The 14,905-nt window shown below is 39.7% G+C and overlaps 1 long non-coding RNA gene across 2 annotated transcripts; it reads right to left on the bottom strand.

Moving 5' to 3' along the window:
• Positions 1 to 9,527: 9,527 nt before the first annotated feature.
• On the bottom strand, positions 9,528 to 11,204 carry LOC308188583. Of its 2 annotated transcripts, none has more exons than XR_013945612.1 (3): positions 10,941 to 11,204; positions 10,716 to 10,739; positions 9,528 to 10,089 (listed from the first exon to the last, which is right to left on the bottom strand). It is a non-coding gene; the product is annotated as an uncharacterized lncRNA (long non-coding RNA). The 2 variants fall into 2 exon arrangements; XR_013945613.1 differs by lacking the exon at positions 10,941 to 11,204 and adding an exon at positions 10,408 to 10,435 and having other exon boundaries at positions 10,716 to 10,753.
• Between the last annotated feature and the right edge of the window lie 3,701 nt (positions 11,205 to 14,905).

Below are 14,905 nucleotides of genomic sequence, written 5' to 3'. Positions count from 1 at the left end.
AACTAACAAATGATCTCTGTAGAGATTTTAATATATGTTCATAAATAAACTTTCCATTTGCAGCAGTGAGATAGTAATCTGTCTTACATTACAAAAAGTTTTGGAATTTCTAATAGCATACTTGTCTCCATTTTAAAAGGAGAAGAGGAAATGTTACTGTTACCAGTGACATGATCTGTTCTTGATGAGATTTCTAAGGCACAGTGGCACATAGTCACAACCTTGCATCAGACGTGGGCAGAGGAAATAAGGTAGTGTGGGAACAGTTGCTGTGTCTGCAAACATGATGTATCTGAAATAGCTGGCTGGAGCATGTTCTGCAATGTGAAGGTGAGATAAAACTAACCTGATCTGAAGATGCTCCTCAGAGGTCAGTGTTGGGGCCCATCCTCTTTAGTATCTTTATTGATGATTTGGATGAGGGAATCGAGTGCATCCTCATTAATTTGCAAATGAAACTAAGGTGGGGGGAAGTGTCAATTTGCTGGAGGGTAGCAAGGCCCTGCAGAGGGACCTGGATAGGTCAGATCAATGGGCAAAGGCCAATGGGATGAGATTCAACATGGTTAAGTGCCGAGTCCTTTGCTTTGGCCACAACAACCCCATGCAATGCTACAGGCTTGAGGCAGAGTGACTGGAAAGCTGCGCAGACGAAAAGGTGGTGTTGGTCGATGGGGGTGTTGGTCGATGCTCACCTGAGCCAGCAGTGTTCCTAGCTGGCCAAAAATGCCAACGGCATCCTGGCTTGTATCAGGAACAGCGTAGCCAGCAGAACGAGTGAGGTGATCATTCCCCTGTACTCTGCTATCATGAGGTTGCGCTTCAAGTACTGTGTCCAGTTTTGGGCCCCTCACTACAAGAAAGACATCGAGGCCCTGGAGCATGTCCAGAGAACGGCTACGGAGCTGGTGAAGGCCCTGGACCACAAGTCCTATGAGGAGCAGCTGAGAGAACTGGGGTTGTTTAGTCTGGAGAAGAGGAGGCTCAGGGGAGACCTTATTTCTCTCTACAACTACCTGAAAGGAAGTGGTGGGGAGCTGGGGGTCGGCCTCTTCTCACAGGGAACTAGTGATAACTTAACTAGGTAACTAGAGGGAATGGCCTCAATTTGTACCAGAGGAGGTTCAGGTTGGAGATTAGGAGACATTTCTTCTCAGAAAAAGTATTCAGGCATTGGAACAGATTGCCCAGGGAGGTGGTGAAGTTACCATCCATTGAGGTGTTTAAGGAAATGTTGTACATGGTACTTAGTGACATTTTTTAGTGGGTGATAGGGGGATGTTGGACCAGATGATCTTGGAGGTCTTTTCCAGCCTTAATGATTCTATGATTTTATGATTTTATGATTCTATGTCTTACACTGGAGAAGAGAAATTTTGGCCTCATCAGAGTCAAGGCAGCTGCATATCTAAAGCTGTGCTTACCACTGCTGCATCATGACAGGGTGATATTTTCAAAGTTTTTCATGCTGTTAAGTAACTTAACCTCACTGAGTTAGTAAGAAACTCTGTTAATTATATATCCATATGTGGGGCCAATTTTAAACTGTTTATTCATTCTGTTTGTCACTTTGCTGTGCGTTTGTCTTCAAAATATTGTACTAACTCCAAAAAAAAGCAAGTGACTCTAACCTTTTCATAGTTCAATTACCACAAAATACTGTATGCATGATAAATTTGTTGTTTCTTGCTGTTTTGAGGAAGGGAGCTTCAGATACTTCTTATATCCATCACTATGAAAGGCTTGTGAACAGATTTATCACAGGCGAATAAAGATTATGATCTAAATCTGCCTGTGTAGATAATCTGAGAAACTACATTTATCATTCTAAGGAATTTTAAATGATGAAATCTATAGTAAAACCTATGCAGTTCTTCCTTTTAGATATTTAGTATTTATTTATTTTTCCCACCCTTCATATGACATTTGAGTGTAATGAAAAACTAAAAACATATATCTCTCAAAGTAGTCAATGAAACAGATAGTTTATTCAACATACAGAAAATGTTGCTTAACAGTTCTGAGAGTAAATATTTTAGCTTTATATGAAGAAACTATGAATATAAACTGAATTTATAGTATTTGTAGTTTATTTGCAAAACAACATCATAACATAAGGAAGTACCAATCTTTGTTTTATAGATGGAAATTAGGGCACAGTGTGTTAGAATAATATTTGTTTATGCATTTTACACTGAGAAGTCACTGGATAAAAGACATTTTTATATCAAGGTTTACTATCAGTCAGAGAGAATAGCCACTGGTTTACAGAGCTGTGTACTTTTTGTGCTTCCTGTGGCCCAATCTGTAGAAAATTATTTATTTATGATGTCTCTCTCTTGTGCAGTTAGGACACCTTCCACGGAACAAATCCTTTTGATTTTCATAACCTTGGTTTTTCATAATTTCATTTCCAACTCTCCCCTCCCTAACTTTTCTGTTAAGATGTTCAAGTGTAGTATGCCATTGTTATGAAATATTATTTGCAGATTACGAAAGATGTTTTGGTCCAAAGGTTTTGTCTACATCTAAATGAACACGCACATATAGCATAGAAAGTGAATATTGATTACCCCACTGAAGTCCCTTACAATTGACTTGACCAGGTGCTGGAATTCATGCAGAGATTGGCAATCTCTTCGGGCTCTTTATCTTGATTTGAATTGTTATATAACAATCAGTTGAATTACTGGATCTATTTTTAGGAGGTCAAATGATAGCTCTTTCTCCAAGTTGAGTATAAATCATAACATATTCTTGGGATCATTCATATTCACAGGAAATAGTGAAAGTTTAATGCTATCTTTAAAAATGTTGTCCCATTCGGATGTGCTCATCTATTATCTTCTCATTTCTGTAATCCTCTAACCCTGAATTCATTATCTCAGTGAATACTGCCCTGCATTTTAAACTTCAGTGGAGCTGCTGCATTATTATTATTATTTTTTTTTAGCTTGGGGTTCCCTTTCATCCATAACAAATATATTAGTTACACTTACTGCTAAAAGACATACTTCTCCTGATTTAAATGCATTTTGGCACTGTTTGTTTGGCTTGTAATACTTTTAAGATGTTGTGCACATTTTCATGCCAGGTTAAGTTCTGCAAGGCAATATTGGTTATTTGATTTTTCATTTAGCATCAAGCTTTCTACTTTACTGTTTCAAAAAATCAACCTTTTCTTGTGAGTCAAAAAATTATAACACAAAGGATGTCCACTTGATGGATAAAATATTGGTATTTTTCTCAGAATTCAAACTTTCATTCAGTATACTAATATATTATAATTAATAAATGGAAATTCCTGGAGATTTAGTTGGCATTTGCAGTTTTGGGACAGGTTTTCCTCTATATTTGCTGAATAGTAGTAACATTTATTTTCTATTCCTCATTTTAACAGAGGTGACAATAATTAATGGTCTTAATATCTGCATGTATATTATCTCATAACAGATGAAAAGCTCTTACATAGAATAAGATATCTTTTGCAGAATGCAATATCTCTTGAACATCTACATTTATAATAGCCACACTCAGACCACTTTGTGTGGGTGAAAGAGGAGCAGAAATAAAGTCTGACAATTTGTATCAGTAAACCTGTTAAGAAAAATAAGATTGGTTTGCAAATTAAATTTTCATATGCTTTCTTTCTGGTATAAAGAAATGGAAATAAACCTCCATCTGTTCCTCTTAATGATTATTATAAGAAAATAAGATAGCAGAGAACTAGGACATTTAGAACAATTTTCTTGTTTATATTAAAGGCACAATTTTTATAAATAACATTTATGACTCTGAACCCTTAAGACAGATCTTTTTCTTCCTGTAATGCAGCTCCATCTAGGGCAGGAGCATCAATATCAGTGGGATGTGAACATTTTAATGTTTTGTTGTTGTTGTTGTTGTTGTTTGTTTGTATTTTTCATACAATTCACCTAAAGCTCTAGTGTAGAAAAGCAATTCAGAATGTGCTTAAGCCCTACAGAATTTGATTAAGGTTAAACTTGGGCTTTAAGAGAAGAACATGCCTAAGTGAATAACTGACTCAGAGCTTCAGACTGAGTTAGGATGGCATGGGCCTTGCCTCTGCTGTTCTCCTCTGAGGGTACCAAGACAGAAGACAGCATACAGTTTATCAAGAATAACAAAAGCTATTCTTCATAGCTGTCAAGGCTGATTCCTCTAAGCATTACTTAACTAGATACTGAATACTTTCTCATTCAAACTATTCCTAGGAACTGGGTAAGTCCTCCCTGCCTAGGTACCCTCACTCCTGGTTCAGTAGCTTAGCATGCTCTAGAAGACACTCGAGACTCTTCGTCAGGAAGATTTTGATCTTTTCCTTGTAATCTGTAATCAGTCACTTTATAGGAAGCTCAGATCCCAAGTGCATTAGGTCCACAACTTCTTCTTCCTCCTAGCTATTTGCTAAACTATTACAAGCCAGAAAAACACATCACCACTAACATTAACCTCTCTTCAAGCCATATTTTGAAATCAAGCAGACAAAATTGGATGGTTACAAGGCACCTTGGGTCACTTGGCAACCTGACACTTAATCAGCCATGTCACAGCAAGCACCACTGAAACAAAGCTAACTGGCATGCTGACTCTCTAGGCCTGAAGTGGATACTGTATGGGAAAAAGACGAAGGAAAGAGGTCTGCACATTTCAGGTATGTGATTCTTATGTTCATTTGTACACAAATGAGTACCACAGAAAAATAAAAAACAATAACAAACAAACAACAACAACAACAAACCTGCACATATCACTTCTGCAGAAGTACATTCTCTGTGCTGTCATGTTGTTGGCAAGCTATAGCAAGTAGTTGTCTAGATTATGTCATGTGGCATCATGGAAAGGCTGCGAGCAGCCCCTCAGTGCATTTTCCAGCACATCAACTGCAGTGTGCATGCAACAATCTTGGGAGAGCCTCCCAGAACTAAGCATACTTGGTACTGAACTTCTGGCATACCATAGCAAAAATACAAACACATGTGCTGGACATTTCTATCTTTCTCCATAAACCCATTTCATAAAATTACAGCTTCCTTTGACTAAAATTATGGTATCATTTACATGCTGAGCACTCAGCTGACACCTACACAGAACTGCAATATCAAGCATCCTCAAGTCTGATCAGTTTTGTCCGGTTTAAACATAATAATCTTCTTTTGGCTGTCCATAAAATTACTTCACTAACTTGGACAAATTAGTGTACCTATAAAGTTTTTTGTTGTTGTTGTTGTTTTTTTTAATCATCTGAAGATTTTCTTGTATCACTTGTTTGAGATGTATATTTCAGGGAAGATGTTTAATGGATAACAAATACCTTAATATAACCTAATATCTTTGTACTACATGCTCTCGGACAAGGGAAATTAGAGCCATATATCTCTAAGTCTGGTTGGTTGTAAGCATTCATCTCTTTTTTTTTTCTTTTTCTTTTTTTTGTTTTTTTTTAAGATCATTGTATCAGCTTGGCATCTGTTTTAAAGACTCGGCAAATAAAGTTTTAATATATATGTTTATATATATTAAAACAAAAAAAGAAGAGGTGAGGAGAGGAAGGAGAGGGAGAGAGGAGACCTGTAGACCACTATGAAGTCTCCCCTCAACCTCCTCTTTTTCAGGCTGAACAGGCCAAGAGACCTCAGCCGCTCCTTGTATGTCTTCCCCTCTAGGCCCTTAGTAGCCTTCCTCTGGACACTCTCCAATAATTTCACATCCTTTTTGTACTGTGGTGCCCAGAACTGCACACAGTACTCGAGGTGGGGCTGCACCAGTGCAGAGTAGAGCAGGACAATCCCTTCCCTAGACTGACTAGCAATGCTGTGCTTGATACACCCCAGGATACGGTTGGCCCTCCTGGCTGCCAGGGCACACTGCTGGTTCATATTCAGCTTTCTGTCAAACAAAACCCCCAGATCCCTTTCTGCGGGGCTGGTCTCCAGTGTCTCATTGTCCAATCTGTATGTATAGCCAGGGTTGCCCCATCCCAGGTGCAGGACCCAGCACTTGCTCTTGTTAAACTTCATGCAGTTGGTGATTGCCCAGCTCTCCAATCTGCCCAGATCTCTCTGCAAGGCCTTTCCACCCTCAACAGAGTCAACAGCTCCTCCAAGTTTAATATCATCAGCAAATTTGCTCAGAACACCTTCTAGTCCTACATCCAAATCATTTATAAAAACATTGAAGAGGACTGGCCCTAAAATTGAGCCTTGGGTGACTGGCCACCAGACTGATGTGGCCCCATTTACCATAACCCTTTGAGCCCTACCCGTCAGCCAATTATTCACCCATCATATGATGTTTTTGTCTAGCCGTATGCTGGACATTTTGTCTAGTAGGATCCTATGGGAAACTGTGTCAAAAGTTTTACTGAAATCCAAAAAGAGTACATCAGCTGGTTTCCCTTGATCAACTAGATGGGTGATCTTATCATAAAAGCAAATCAAATTTGTTAAACAGGACCTACCCCTCGTGAACCCATGTTGGCTGGGACAAATGACTGCATTGTCCCCTGGGTGCACTTCAATAAATTCAATGATAATTTTCTCCATAATTTTACCAGGCATTGACGTGAGACTGACAGACCTGTAGTTGACAGGATCTTCTTTCTTGACCTTCTTGAAAATTGGCATATTTGCAAGCTTCCAGTCACCTGGGACCTCTCCAAATTCCCAAGACCATTGAAAAATAATTTAGAGAGGTTCCACCGAGACATCATCCAGGTCTCTGAGCACCCTGGGATGAACCCCATCTGGACCCATGGACTTTTATGGATCCAGGTGGAGCAGCAAATCCTGCATATGTTCAGGGTTGGTTGGGAGTTTATGATTCCTACCATCACAGTCCTCCAGCTCAGGGTACCTGAAGTCCTGAAGCCCATCATTGGCATTAAAGACAGAGGCAAAGAAGGCATTAAATGTCTTTTGCTTTGCCTATGTCCTTGTTTGTGAGGTGACCACCCCCATCAAGTAGCGGACCTATGTTTTCTCTGGTCCTCCTTTTTCAATTCACATATTTTAAAGAACGCTTTTTATTGTCTCCCACAGACCTGGCCAGCTTCAACTCTAATTGGGCTTTGGCCGCATGAATTTTTTCCCTACAAAGGCGAACGGTGTCCCAGCAGTCCTTTCACATTGCCTGACCCTGCTTCCAGCAGCCATGCACTTTCTTTTTATGCCTAAGCTTCAGAAAAATATCCCTGGTCAGCCAGGCCGGCCTTCTGCCCTGCCTGCTTGACTTCTGATATTTTAGAATTACCTGATCCTATTACTTTAGGAGGCAATGCTTAAAGACTGACCAGCACTGATGGATGCCAATGCTTTCAAAAGCAGTTTCCCAGGGGATCTTACTAACTAGTTCCCTGAGCAGCCTGAAGTCTGCTCTCCCCATATCCAGGACTGAAGTTTTGGTGGCAGTTTTCCTCCTGTCACCAAAAATTTTAAACTCAACTGCTTCATGGTCACTATGACCGAGATGGTCGCCAATTGCCACGTCCCCCACAAAACCCTCTCTGTTCTCAAACAACAGATCTAGGAGGGCACCTTTCCTAGTTGGCCCCCTTAGCACCTGCACCAAGAAGTTATCATCAAGGTGCTTTAGGAACCTCCTGGGTCTGCTTATGTTGGCCATGTGATATTCCCAGTTGACGTCTGGCAAGTTGAAGTCCCCCATAAGGACAAGGGCAGTTGATCTCAAGGTATTTCTCAGTTCCTCAAGGAATAATTCATCGGCGTTGTTGTCCTGGCCGGGTGGTCTGTAATAGACTCCCACAACAACATCCCCTTTATTTGTTTGTCCCTTAATCCTTACCCAGAGGCTCTCAACTTTGCCATTGCCAATTGCAAGCTCCACACAGCCCAGCCCCTCCTTGACATACAGCACCACCCCACCGCCTCACCTTCCCTGCCTGTCCCTCCTAAGGAGCCTGTAACCATCTATTGCAACACATCAGTCATAGGACTCATCCCACCACATTTCACTTATGCCAATGATACTGTAGCTCTGGGACTGGGCCAGTTTATTCCTCCTACTGGGTGCGTTTGTGTAGAAGCACTTCAAATGCTCCTTATTTTACAGAGCACCTTGTGGAGCAGACCAAAGGACCTCACTAGCATGCAGTTCCTCTGATTTTGGCATGCTATCCCTTAGCTTATCAATGGCGGGCCTGGTTTTATCCCTTTCCCCGTTTGACTCTAGTTTAAAGCCCTATCTATCAGCCCTGCTAACTCCTGGGCAAAAATCCTTTTCCCCCTCAGAGAGGTGCATCCCACCTGGTGCCAGCAGGCCCAGTGTCACGTAGACTTTCCCGTGATCAAGAAAACCAAAGTTCTGCTGGTGGCACCAGTCTCAAAGCCACGTATTGATGAGCCAAGTCTGCCTGTCAACATTGATCCCTGCTACTGGAAGGACAGAGGCAAACACGACCTGTGCTCCTGATCCTTTAACCAGTTGCCCCAAAGCCCTAAAGTCCCTTTTGATTGCTTTTGGACTTCTTGCTACCTCATCATTACCAGCCTGAAAAAACAGTAATGGGTAGTAGTCAGAGTACCAGGTGAGTGACTTTCCTAGCAATAACTCTTACCTGAGCCACAGGGAGGCAGCAGACTTCCCTTTTGGTTGTGTCCGGATGGCAAATTGGGCCCTCTGTCCATTTCAGAAGGGAGTCGCTTATGACAATAACCCTTCTTTCTTTCTTGATAGAAGATGTAGTGATATGTTGCCTTGCCTTAGGCACTCCTTCCAACCGAATTCTACAATCATTGTTTTGCAACAATTCTACATCGTTGCAATTCTATATTATTATTTTGACTGTCATGTTCTAGAGACTCATACCTGTTATATAAGGGTAGTCGGGAAGGTGAGGTAGGCAGGGAGAGGGCTCACCTACCATCCTGAGCAGAAACCTGCATCCATTCCCCCACTTGTCCTAGGTTCCCTCCTACTGCCTGGTGGGATGGGGGAACCTTTGTCTCTTGTATAGTGGCTGCCTGGTGGGACAAGGGAACGTTTGTTTCTTGTGTGTTGGCTGGCTCATGAGTCAGTCTCAGGGAGGGTAGGGTATGCTTGCACCAGTCAATTTCCCTCTCTGACTCCCTGATGCTCCTCAGCCTACTCACCTCCTCCCAAAGCTCTGCCACCAGGCTGAGCAATTCTTCAACCTGGGCACACCTCCCACAGGCATACCCACTGCTGCTGCTGTCAGACACTGACAGAAGGCTTGGGCACACCCTGCAGCCCAAGACCTAGACAGCTGCATGTTTCCCCAGCTGCATGTTCTGTCTGGGTAGCCACATCAGTAGAGGCTGCAAGAGATGCAGAGGACACGGGTCTCTGCCTGGTGGATACCATGGCTAGGCTCTTCACGAGCAGGTTACAACCACTGTTGGGAAAGACCGTTGGAAAACAGTGGTGAGAGCGCCCTCCCTGCACGCACTGCCACGCAAACTGCTGCACTGCACCCTGACTGATGCATCACGCCCTGTTTGCCCGTCCTGTTTGCTGTGCTCCTGGTTGCTCATGCTCCCTAGGGGCTGCCTTTGTACGGCTAGGGAGGGGGTGCAGCTGGCTCTGCCTATGCCTCATCAGCTGCCCTTGCGAGGGCTACCAGGTCCTGGTGGCTCCCTCGTCTGCCTAGAGTGGCCTTGATGCAGGAAAAAAGCCCTGCCCGCCTTGATCCCCCACTCCGCTGCAGAACTTGTCTGGCCCAGAGCCCTCGGAACCAATTGCTCACTGCCATAAATGAACTTTCATGGCTCCTGAGAAAACAGTAGTATTTGCACTACATGGGTAGGGCACCTATGTAATGCTTGTCTTTGTGAGCCTTACTCCAGGGAGCAAAGAAAGGACAGAATGGGTGAGTTTAGTCATGCTGGGAAATTCACTCAGTTCCCACTAGCAAATGACACAAGGATGCTTCATGTCTAGTGTGTCTCTTGGATGCGCTGGTCTGCATGGTCCATGAACCATCTTGGCCAGTAGTTGTCCTCACAGCAAATGATACGCTGAGGCAGCTGTGTCATTTGAACCTTTTGGTTTCAGACTGGCTTGAACTTTTTAAGGACTGCAGCTGGGTTTCTGCAAGCAGATAGAAAAGCAAATTGAGTCTCTGCCTCTCAACACATACAGTCAGATACTGCTTTTTCAGTACTCCATTTTTTTCTCTGTAGGATTCAACTGATGTCAGAATCAGATCAGTAGCTGTGGAAGACAGCAATTTTTCTTCTTGCTATTTTCTTCTTGCCAACCATCATTATCAACATCAAGGGCAGCAGTAATTACAGTGTAATTATCTATGCATCATTATTTCAGGCAGCTCCAGTTGTCTACTGAAAGTCTTCAAAAACCTTTCCCCTATAACTCTTGAATACCTGACAGTTCAAATGTTGCCATTACCTTTATTGCCAGAGTAGTGCACCTATTTCTGACCAAAAAAAAAAAAATAAAATGCTGAGTTTTCAATTAATTATCATTGGTGAACAATAGGTTAACAGAAAAGTCAACTTTCTAATTACTACTTTGTTTCTCTGATCTGTTTCTGTCAGTATTCAACGTTCAGGCATCATGTGGTTTTGTTTTGTTTTTAAAGTTGGTTGCACTCCTATGTAAGTTATTCTTCTTCAAACTTTTCATACAAAACATTGATTTACAGGAAGCATTTTAAATTATTCTCAGATATAAAGAGTATCCAGAGGAAAATTTACCTTTCTGCTTTCATAACAACATAACTTCTTTCACAAAGCCAAATCCATGTAGAACAGGAACAACATTTAAAACAACAGGTAAAGTGAATTTTAAAAAAGATATTTTAAAATATTTAAAGATTTGCAGAAGTAGGAGAGGAAATCAGTATGTGTGTTATATAACAAACAATAGAGAACTGAACTAGAAACTATTATTAAGAGAATTCTATATTAAAAAAAATGTACTTGGATGATGGAGGTCAGGAAGACAATTTTTGCAGTTAAAAAAGCTTAGTAGCATTATTTTGGAGAATAGAAAAGAGGAATTAAGTAGGAATTCATTTGTTATTTCACATCATTATATAGCTCCCAGCATCTAACAACCAAGCAAAGGAACAGCTTAAAATCTAAAATTAGCTAAATTATCCTCAGAACAATGTGATGCTTTAAATAGAAAGATAATAACAGTATTATAAATAATTAATGGTTTTAAAGACACAGCAACAAATAAAGCTGTTGGATCAGATGGATTCTTCAAACAAACTTAAAAGTTGCTACCTCCAAACTATCCATACTTTTAAGCAGGTTATTTATTATTTTGCTATGTATAATAATATGATGTTCATCTCTTATATGATATAATCTCTTATTACTTTTTTTTTCATTATTATTCTGAGCAAAAACCCTCTACATTTTTTCGTAGTACTAGAAGACTTTGTATTCTCCTGTAGATATAAAGCAAAACAGAGTGGAACATTCTAAATGCCAGCACTTGTTGCTTTAAACAATATGGAGGAACTCCACAGCTGAATAATTTTAGAGGTTGATTTGAACTTCCAGGTGGCTAAATGCAGGTATTTAGATTCATGTTTAAAACCCTCTGAATGAAGTCATTGAGTGACTTAGTAGATTCCAAAATGGTTTCTATATGTAGGGAAAGAGATGTGTGAACAAACACATGCACATATTTTCATACATATTTATTTGTAATTATATACATATATATATGTATATATATATACATATATATATGTATATATATATACACATTTCTATACTTGCAAACACACACTTTACTTTGGGAAACTACTATTCCTAGCATAGTTGTGACACAAGAATAAATAGACCGGGGTAAATTTGAGGACAGATTGCATATAACAGAGGTTTTTGTTGTTGTTGTTGTTTGTTTGTTTGTTTAAAGTTCTTCATCACTTGGCAATTTATGTGATAGAAAAACTTGTAACAATAACAGTTATTTGACTTTCTCTTTGTTACCTTGCCCATCCCTGTGGTGTGTCCTGTCCCTGCCTTCCCTCCCCTCTCACCCCCCCCCTTTTTTTTTTCTCCCCTGGAAAGCACATGAAAAAGCACATGATGTACTATAACTTGATAACTTCATTATTCTACACAAACATTGTTCTTCACGGTGATGCTTCAGCCGTATCTCTCAAAGATGGGAGAAACCTTGAGTTGTATTTAAATACAATAAGCTTTTAAGGTGAAAAAAAAGGGTTTGTCTTCATCAAGCATTATAGAGATTTTTAAGTTATTCACAGTATCACAGAATGGTTGAGGTTGGAAGGGACCTCCAGAGGTCATTTGGTCCAAACTCCCTGCTCAAGCAGGGTCACACACAGCAGGTTGCCCAGGATCGTGTCCTGGCTTTTGAACATCTACAGCAATGAAGATTCCATGACCCCTCTGGGCAACAGTGCTCAGTCACCTGCACAGTAAAGTGCTTCCTTAAGTTCAGACAGAACCTCCTGCGTTTCATTTTTATCTCATTGTCTCTTAGAAAATGATACATAAGAGCAGTTTTAAGGCTATCATCATAGCACAAGACAGATTTCCTCTGGTCCTTGGGGGACTGTAGGAATCATGTTTCTGGTTTCCCCTATTAGTATTGCTAAGGTCAGCTCATGTTCCTGATTGTGCAATGCAAATGTTATGAAGATGTGCAGCCTCTTCCTCTCTCCCACCCAAGCTAGGTTTCATTTGTCTCTGAAGCAGAAGCTTCTGAGCTAGCATCCCATGAGTTATTGTTAGAATGGGAAGAATGTTTGTATGAATGCTGAACCCAGCCATGTGGCTGTTTGCTAAGGATTAACTCAGAGATTACTTTCGTGCAATCCATAGTTTGGATGCACTGTCAGCAATGCTGGTAGAAAGAAACATCACTTGCAGAATTTGTGCATTCATTTTATTATTGCCTCTGAACACCTCTATATGCAGATTTGCTGGAGCATTCTCATTCACAAAAAGATAGAAAGGGATAAAAAAAAATCAGTTTAGCATAGTAGCAGGGTGTATGTGCATTTGCATGTATATCCTGAGTATCTGAGAAAACCTGAAACTAAAAACCTAGCACATAGGTTAACATACATTACTTTGAAAAAGTAATGCCCAGGTTTAATAAAATTAAAAAACAAAAAAAATCCAAACAATAAATTTTATTGTCTCTCAAGAAAATGGAACGTATATTTGTATAACACAGAACGGTGTAATTAACTCCATCATTCCCACACAATCATATTCCAGTACTTCCAGTAAGCAGTTTCTCTGAAGGCTACAGAGCACTAAAATAATAACTTTACACATTCAGGTTTTAACAACCTGAAATAAAAGACTGAACAATTCATCTAATTAATATTATTGACTCAGATTCAAGTGGGATTTCCTGCAGGAAGGGGATGTATTCCACAGCAAGCTAGAGTTCATTGATCCTCACCTCTGATGCCTCTTCTTGATATAATATGGGGAAAATTACCTTTTAAAAATTATTTGATTTGAAGAAAAGTCATGATAGAAACAAGATTGTTGAATATCATACTATGTAAAAAAATAAGTAAAGAAAAATAGTATTCAGTATGCAATAACAGAATTTCTCAAAACATTTGTCAAAAGTTATCTTTTGGGTTAGTGCACTGGTAAATTACTGTAATAAAACCTAGTTCAAAGCATGTTATATAAAATCTGAAGTTAAGGCTAGTGTAAAATGTGACAGTTCACTTTGCTTTCTTTATGACACTTAGGAGTTTGTTTCTCTTACAGCTTGGATAATAAATTAAGTTTGTAGTGTTTAAAACCCTTCTCCCCTCACCCCCCAATTGTGCTGTTTCATTCAAATGAGTAAAGGTTTTCAGCATTTCAGAGTAAAGAACTTGAATGCAAAGTTTCTTCCAAAATAATGTTTTGCATTTTTATAGTATCGTTTAGACTTGAAGATAAACCTGACAGACAAGAGGTATAATTATCAGTCTGCAAAGAGTGTAGTTTCTTTGAAGTTTTCTGATTCAATTAGAACAAATCACAATGAAAATATTTTAGATGCCCAGAACATGAAAATTAAAAACTCAACTTAAAGTTCAAATGTAATTGCTCAAAGCCCCCCACATTACAGTAAAATAAGATACTCAAACCCAGGGGAAAAAAAAAAGTCACAAATTGGTATTCAGTGGTTTACTATCACTGAGAAAAGAAAAAAAGAAAAATTTACACTTGTCTGTCATCTCTCCCCTGATCTATATTTCTTTGGCATGTCCATTAGATTAGAGAAGCAAGATTTCAGAGGTAAGAAGGGCCTTTGACAGTCACAAACTTTTCCTCAGTAGGATAAACATATAAAGATATGTTGTTTTTCAGTAAGTGATATTTTCTGTAAGTGATAAGTGATTTTTTTATTGTTTATTTGTTTTTTTTTTTTTTTTTCTTTATTGGCAAGGTTATACAATGCAATGGTATCATTGCTGAACTGGACTAAATTTTGATGTTGTTTCATTCCTGGAGTGGTGCAACAGATTACAAGTAACTACTAATTATAGAGCTTTCCCTTTAAAGTATGTCTGTCTGTGAGAGTCTGAACTATCTAAGCTATTGCACATTAGCAGTCTTGCATTTTATACAGTATAGAAAAATGACCATCATCTCTATAAAGAAAGCAGTGCATGAATAAAACAAAACAAAAAAAATTTTTCAAACATATGAAAGACCCAATTAATTAAATTTTGTGAATTGTTCAAGAGGTTAGACAGCTTTTCATCAAGGCCTTATTATCTGCAAAATGTGGCTGGAAATCTGTGTAGCTTAGGAGTAAGTGCCTAAACAAACACCAATCTGAAATCAATTACAAAGGCATGTAGGTTTGGGGGGGAAGTTGTGGTTGGGTATGAGGTGTTGGACATACGCTCACACTTGAGAATTATCTGAAGAGA

Source organism: Anser brachyrhynchus (assembly GCF_964034855.1).
Source record: "Anser brachyrhynchus genome assembly, chromosome: 1".
NCBI lineage: Eukaryota > Metazoa > Chordata > Aves > Anseriformes > Anatidae > Anser > Anser brachyrhynchus.
Note: the sequence above shows the minus strand (reverse complement) of the source record. Positions and strands in the feature narration are given on the sequence as shown.